Here is an 8,030-nt window from a genome sequence, read left to right on the forward strand (position 1 = left end):
CCCAGGACCCCACTTTGAGAAGCAGGGCCCCCAAAGCTCTTCACAACATGACTTTATCCCCACAAAAATTGTGTGAGTTGGGTCCCAGTAATAGCCCTACCTTTGGACAGGAAACAGTCCAGGGTAATGTAACTTGCCCAAGATCACAACTCTGGTGGCAGGGTCAGGATTTTTTTTTTTTTTGAGTTGGAGTCTCTGTCGCGTGCAGTGACACGCTGCAGTGGCCTCCGCAGCCTCAACCTACTGGACTCAGACAATCCTTCCGCCTCAGCCTCCCAACTAGCTGGAACTACCAGCATGCGCCACCATGCCCAGCTAATTTTTTGATTTATTGTAGAGATGAGGTCTCACCAAGTTGCCCAGGTTGGTCTCGAACCCATGGACTCAGGCAGTCCTCTCACCTTGGCCTCCCAAAGTGCTGGGATTGTAAGTGTGAGCCACCATGCCTAGGGTCAGGATTTTAACCCAGGGCATCTTGCCCCAAAGTTGACGCTTCTAACCTCTCACCTGATGATTGCCGAGCTCTGTGAGGGTGGATCCTCAAGTTTCAGTGTTGACAAGGCCCCAGGTGGCACTGGGGGAGGTCCTTCAATCAAGACCGGTAAGGAACAGCCCCCAGTCTCACTGCTTTTGCCTTACCAGCTTGTGAAGGCTGTGTCTGCCAGTCGGGATTTACCCAACACGGTTTACTTTGCTACTTTTCCTTAATCCAATAGCCATTATTGCCACAACCCTAAACCAGAGATAAAGCGACGTCTCCAGACTGGTAGATCACCTGGAGAAGGGGTAGAGGGCACTGGGAGGTTCTTGGGCATTTTAAAATCCTGGACATGGCTCAAGGACCCTTCCAGTGCTGGCCTTTGAAGACCCTGTGACTCCACAGGTTCGTGGGCCTGGTAGAGGGTCTCCAGCTAGCTGCCATGTTTGAGGTATAGTTAAAGGTGAATCCTATTTACAGCCATCAGGTATCAGGGTGTTACCTAAAGCCAGGAAATGCTAGTTGGCCCTGGAACTACAGGTGGTAAGCAGAGCTCAAGCTTCAGGTAGGGTGATAATGGGAGGTCAGTGGTCAGTTGGTCCACCCGTGAAGTGCCAATTCACCCACCCACACTTGGCTGGTGCTGGGGGAAGTGCAGCCAAGAGCCCTCAGCCCCTACCTCCCCTCCTCAGGACTTTCTGGCCTGACATCAGCCAGTAAGTCTAAAGTGACCAACGATGGGCCTGGAGGGAAATTACAACCAGTTCATCTTTTTCCCCTTGTTTTTCTACTTAAAAATGTCTTTTACAGTGAAAATTATTGTTCCTCATAACAGTGTATACTTACTTGCCATATCCTGAGGTACATGTAAGTTTCAAAATAACAGTTTTAATATGACTACTGGAAATACACCTGAGTAAATAAGTTTTTTAGGTTTTTTTTTTTTTTTGGTCCTTAGAGTATCTCTCACTAAGGATATATTGTCAGAGTACCTTGTCCAGACATAACTCAAAGTGATTCTTGTGGTTACTTCAATAATAATGAGCTAATGCTTCTCTCCCTGCCCTCTTTTTGGCTTAATTTTGGTTTTTGGATGTGTAAGATGCTTGCATATGCAAAAGTCAAGCCATATAAAGAACTATAATTAGAATCATCCTGTCCCTGGCGCCCTACCCTGCTCCTGCCCATCACTTTCACTAGCTTCTGGTTAGTTTATTTGTGCATTTCATTTCTTTATTTTAAACAAGCGGAGGTGTCTCACTATGTTGGGTTCAAATGATCCTGGACTCAAGTGATCCTCCCACCTCGGCCTTCCAAAGTGGTGGGATGACAGGCGTGAGTCACTGTGCCTGGCCACGATGCCCATTTAACACTTTTAGCCCATAAAGTACCGGGTACCACATAAGTGCTCAGTAATGGTAACTGTACATTTCTTTCTTTTTTTTTTTTTTTGAGTTGGAGTCTCACTCTGTCACCCTGACTGGAGTGCAGTGGCACACTCATGACCACCGCAGCCTCGACCTGCTGGGTTCAGGCAATCCTTCCACCTCAGACTTCCAAGTAGCTGGAACCACAGGTGCCTGCCATCACACCCAGCTAATTTTTTGGTTTATTGTAGAGACAAGGTCCCGACAAGTTGCCCAGGCGGGTCTTGAACCCCTGAACTTGGGCAATCCTCTCGCCACAGCCTCCCAAAGTACTGGGATTACAGGCGTGAGTCACTGTACCTAACCTAAACATTTCAAACACGAGATGTGAGTCACTTGACTCCAGGGGCTCGTAGCCTATCAAGGGAAAGATTCAGGCAAGCAAATTATCCATCCTGAGCCGGGCTCGGTGGCTCAGCCTGTAATCCCGTGCCTTTAGGAGGCTGAGGTGAGTGGATTGCCTGAGCCCGTGGGTTCGAGACCCGCCTGGGCAACTTGGCGAGACCTCATCTCTACAATAAATAAAGAAAAATTAGCCGGCGTGGTAGCGCGCCTATAGTTCCAGCTACTTGGAAGGCTGAGGCAGAAGGATCGCCGGAGCCCAGCAGGTCGAGGCTACGGTGGCTGGGAGCGGCCACTGCACTCCAGTCTGGGTGACAAAGTGAGACTCCAACTCAAAAAAATTAATTAATTTTTAAAAAGCCGGGCTTGGTGGCTCAGCCTGTAATCCCGCACTTTGGGAGGCTGAGGTGAGTGGATTGCCTGAGCCCGCGGGTTCGAAACCCACCTGGGCAACTTGGCGAGACCTCATCTCTACAATAAATCAAAAAATCAGCCGGGCATGATAGCGCATGCCTGGAATTCCGGCTACTCGGAAGGCTGAGGCGGAAGGATCGCCGGAGTCCAGTGGGTGGAGGCTGCAGTGGCTGGGAGCGGCCACTGCACTCCAGTCTGGGCGACAGAGTGAGACTCCAAATCAAAAAAAAAAAAAAAAAAAGGGATTGGATTATAATTTAAGTGTAGAAAAATGCAGCTGGGCGTGGTGGCTGATGACTGTAATCCCACCACTTTGGGAGACGGAAGTGAGAGTCCAGAGGTTGGAGACCACCTGGGCAACTTGGCAAGACTTCATCTCTATAATAAGTAAAAAATTAGCTGGTTGTAATTCTAGCATTTTGGGAGGTAAAGGCGAGAGGATTGCCTGAGCTCAGGGGTTCAAGAATAGCCTGGGCGACTTGGCAAGACCTCATCTCTACAATAAATTAAGAAAAATTAGCCAGGCATGGTGGTGCTCACCTATAGTTTCAGCTACTTGGAAGGTTGAGGCGGAAGGATTGTCTGAACCCAGCAGGTCAAAGTGTGCCACTGCACTCCAGACTGGGCGACAGGGTGAGACTCTGACTCAAAAATAAAAAGAGAGAGAAAGGAAAATGCACACAGGCCTGACTCAGTGGCTCAGCCTATAATCCCAGCACTTTGGGAGGCTGAGGTGAGTGGATTGCCTGAACCCACGAATTTGAGACCAGCCTGGGCAAATTGGTGAGACCTCGTCTCTACAATAAAAAATTAGCTGGGTGTGATAGTGTGAACCTGTAGTTCCAGCTACTTGGAAGGCTGAGGCAGAAGGATCACCGGAGCTCAGCAGGTCAACACTGGGGTGGCCGTGAATGTGACACTACACTCCAGCCTGGGCACCAGCATGAGACTCCAACTCAAAAAAAAGAAAAGAAAAATGCACTCATCTGGAATTCAGAATGTACGTTTCTCTACACCTGTATAACCACTACCTGAATGAAGATGCAGGTGAATGTCAATGTTCCAGCAAGTTCCCCCGGCCCCTCCCATGCCATATTCCCTTCCACCACCCTCCTCCACCACCACAGCACACAGCAGCAACCACTCTTCTGAAAAGTTCTATCACAGGTTTTGTGGGGGGTTGAGAAGGGAGGCTTGGAGCTCAAGAGACGGGCAGAGGAAGACCCGAGCCAGGCCACTCTCAAAGGGGTGAGGAGGTGTGAGGGTCAAAGGTGCCTGCAAGTGTTTGGAGGCCAAAGAACCCCAGAGAAGAAAGTGCCCAAGACTGGACAGCAGTAGGCTCAGAGAAGGAGGGAGGGAAGGGGCCAAGGAGACCTTGGCCTGGGGCAAAAGGAAGAGCTGGGCTTCCTCTGAACCTGAGCCCACCACATCTCTGCCTCTTGTCTCCTGCAAAAATACAGCTGCTCACCTCACTGGCCCACACTCTCCTAAGTGGCAGCCTCCACTCTGCATTTACTGCCTGAGCCCTTCCTACCCTCAGGGCCACCACCCCCACCCCAGCTTCCACAGGAAGCCCTTCAGCACAGCATCAGCAAAGGGAAAAATTCTCTCCCTTTCCTCTGGCCTCTCACCCCTGGTCTATTTCAGAAACAGACGTGGGAACAGTTACAGCTAAGAATGCTGAACCCCATTCTCCCACCCATGGCCTCTTTCCTAGGGCCCGCGGCACGGGTAACCACAGGAACACATCTAGTCATTCCAGGCTTCAACCATTCCAAGCTCCAACCTCACACTGCCCAATACCCGACTTGCACTCCGAGCAACTTCTCTGGGGAGGGAGATGGGGCCAGGTGCAGGATAAAAGCCACCATGGGGACACTGAGCCACCTTTTTCTCCTCCTCCTTCCTCTGGCGTCCTCTTCTTTCACCCTTGCCTTAGGCACCAACAGCAACTCTCTGTCCTTCCCCGTGCCCATAGATGACTGAGGTTCAAGAAGCTGGGCATGCAGGGCTTGACTTCACTGAGGCTACACTGCCCCTGCAGGAGAGACTGATGGGATGAGGGGGCAGCCCAGCAGCTGCAGGGGTAAGGGAAGCAGGGGGTTCAGCTCTTGGTGGTGGGGAGAAGCACTGCCCATTTAAGGAGGCTCCCCTGAGAGTCCAACAACAGATGCCTGCAGACAGTAGCCTGGGCTTCTCCAGGCCCCTTGGAGAATGGCTTCTCGGATAATGATGCCTCCCAAGGCCTTTCATCCCAGCATCTTCAAAGCACCTGTGATTAAGGTGTGGTTCCCCCTTTGAAGTCATCCCATCCAAGTTTACCAAGGGCAGGCAAGAGGTTAGTGAGTCACTGCAGCTCTAGGACTGGGACACCCAGGCCTCTTGCTTTCTCCTCTCCGCCCGCCTCCTTCTTGTTAAAGCTTCCCTGAGAAAACCCAGGGCCCAGCCTCCCTAGCCCTCTGCACGTCCCTGACCCTCCCTTTCCTGTTGGCGTGTTCCAGGAGAGTTGACGCAACCTGGGTTTTGTGAAGAATCTGAAACATGCTCTTAGTGATTCCAAGGACACGGATAGTAAAGTCCTTCTCTGTGGCCTATTCTTGTTTGCTTGTTTGTTCGTGCTGGCTAGGAGAGTTTGAAGAGGGACTCATCTCACCTGTGTTGGAGGTACAGGTAGGTGTGCAATCAAGAGAGATGCATAAAAGAAGCTCCTTCTTTTGAGTTTCCAACACAGGCTCTTTTCACCGCAACCTGTGATTCATCACCAGACCCACATCCCTGATTCACTCACACTCCCCTCCCCAAGATGGCATCCCCCAGGAATGGCCTTGTTCTGCTTGCCAATGGCCATTGGTGTCCTGAATGTCATCACCCCGACGGGAAGGGCTGTGTGAAGTTGGAAGTATTTTCTCTTGCTGGCCAATTTCCACCAGTGGAGCTGGTGTGGATCCTGGGTCCATTGAACAAACAGCCTGCCCAGTTGTGACTTTGGCCAAGTAACATTGCCTCTTTGTCTCGGTTTCCTCATCTACCAAGTGGCAGTCACTGCTATTTGTTGATATACCAAAGAGCTTGGCTTACATTTCCTGCCACATGGTAAATGCCCAATAAACGGTAGATGTGATACAGATGAAGAAGGGGACACTAATGCCAGCCCCTGTGTGTCAGTTCTGGAAATGCAAAGATGATTAAGATCTAATCCTTTTTTGCCCTCTGTGTGAGCACCCGTTCTCCTGACTTCCAGAAATCTGTGCATTTAAAATCACACACATTGCTGGGCTCGGTGACTCGGCCTGTAATCCCACACCTTTGGGAGGCTGAGGTGAGTGGATTCCCTGAGCCCGCGGGTTCAAGACCCGCCTGGGCAACTTGGCGAGACCTCATCTCTACAATAAATCAAAAAAAATTAGCCGGGCCTGGTAGCGCGCCTGTAGTTCCAGCTACTTGGAAGGCTGAGGCGGAAGGATTGTCGGAGCCCAGCAGGTCAAGGCTGCGGTGGCCAGGAGCGGCCACTGTGCTCCAGTCTGGGTGACAGAGTGAGACTCCAACTCAAAAAAATTAAATAAATAAATAAATAAATGAAATCACACACATAAGCCGGGCTCGGTGGCTCAGCCTGTAATCCCGCGCTTTGGGAGGCTGAGGTGAGTGGATTGACTGAGCCCATGGGTTCGAGACCCACCTGGGCAACTTGACGAGACCTCATCTCTACAATAAATAAAAAAAAAATCAGCCAGGCGTGGTAAAGCATACCTGTAATTCCAGCTACTCGGAAGGCTGAGGCAGAAGGATCGCCGGAGCCCAGCAGGTCGAGGCTGCAGTGGCCGGGAGCGGTCACTGCACTCCAGTCTGGGCGACAGAGTGAGACTCCAACTCAAAAATAAATAAATAAATATAAAATTATTGGGAAGGAGGTACTTCTTTGCCACTGGGGGGAAATGGCCACCTGGGAATGGACACACACACACACACACACACACACACACACACACACACAGCAAGAGACAGAGAAATAGCATCCCAATGACACTGTGTGAGGCCTCAAATTCACCTCAACTTTGAACTAATTAAGTGAGCCCATACATTCTCTTCCTCTGTTTAACTTAGTTTCAATTGAGGTTTAGTCCATTGTACCAAAAAGGTCTAATTCAGGTAGGAAGTTAGTTGGATCTTCAGCAGTCACTGTTCTATAGATAGCCATGTGCAAAGTACCATGCCAACATTTCATATGTATTTATCAGGTCAATCCTCAGGTGGGTTGTTCTTATGTTCCGCTTACTAAATGATGGGGAAACTGAGGCTCTGAGAGGCAAACCGCATGTATAAGTTCATCCTACTAGAAAATAATGAAGGTGGGCCTGAGCTCTGCCTGCTAAACCTTGCTGGCTCCAATGCATCTGACCAGGTCACTCATAGCATTCTTAGGGACAGGTGGGAGACACAGGCTGCAGGTCAATGGGTCTGGAGTATTCCGGGCTCTAGGCCTCTAATGTATTCCTGAGGTCTTTGCACTTTTTTCCATACCCCTCTATCAGTTGCTAGACATGGAATTGGAGCTGAGGGAAGGGCGATGATTGGACACGGGCTTCCTTTCTGTCCCCCAGACATGGAACTGCCACAGTCAGCAACCTCACCTTCTAGACTGGCCTAAGCAGTGGGATGGGCTTCTTGTCTGTGGATATTTACTGAGCCAGATGTGGGAGGATGTAGAGATAAATCCAACCTGAGTCCCTACCCTGGAGAGGCCCTCTGTCTGGTGAGGAAGGCAGATGCATTCAGATGACTTATAATACTGGTGAGGCTGGGCATGGTGGCTCACGCCTGTAATCCCAGCACTTTGGGAGGCGGAAGCAAGAGTGTTGCCTGAGCCCAGGGGTTTGAGACCATCCTAGGCAACTTGATGAGACCCCATCTCTACAATAAATAAAAAAACTAGCCAGGTGTGGTGGCACATGCCTATAGTTCCAGCTACTTGAAAGGTTGAGGTGGAAGAATCGCCTGAGCCCAGCAGGTTGAGTGGCTACAGTGGCCATAAGCATGACACTGCATTCCAGCCTGGGTGGCAGAGTGGGACTCCGTCTCATAAATAAATAAATAAATGACATAAACCCTTGGTGAGGAAAAAAAACACAGAAGTCAATAATGAATCATTTCTTTAAATAACTTTTTTTTTAAAGAGATGGGGTCAGGCTGGGTGCAATGGCTCACACCTATAATCCCAACAATTTGGGTGGCCGAGGTGAGAGGATTACCTGAGCCTATGGGTTTGAGACCAGCCTGGGCAACTGGGCAAGACCTCCTCTCTACGATACATCAAAAAATTAGCCGGGCGTGGTAGTGCGCGCCTGTAGTTCCAGCTACTCGGAAGGCTG

Source organism: Carlito syrichta, unplaced genomic scaffold (assembly GCF_000164805.1).
Source record: "Carlito syrichta isolate Samal-C Ts95f unplaced genomic scaffold, Tarsius_syrichta-2.0.1 Scaffold115657, whole genome shotgun sequence".
NCBI classification, from domain to species: Eukaryota; Metazoa; Chordata; class Mammalia; order Primates; family Tarsiidae; genus Carlito; species Carlito syrichta.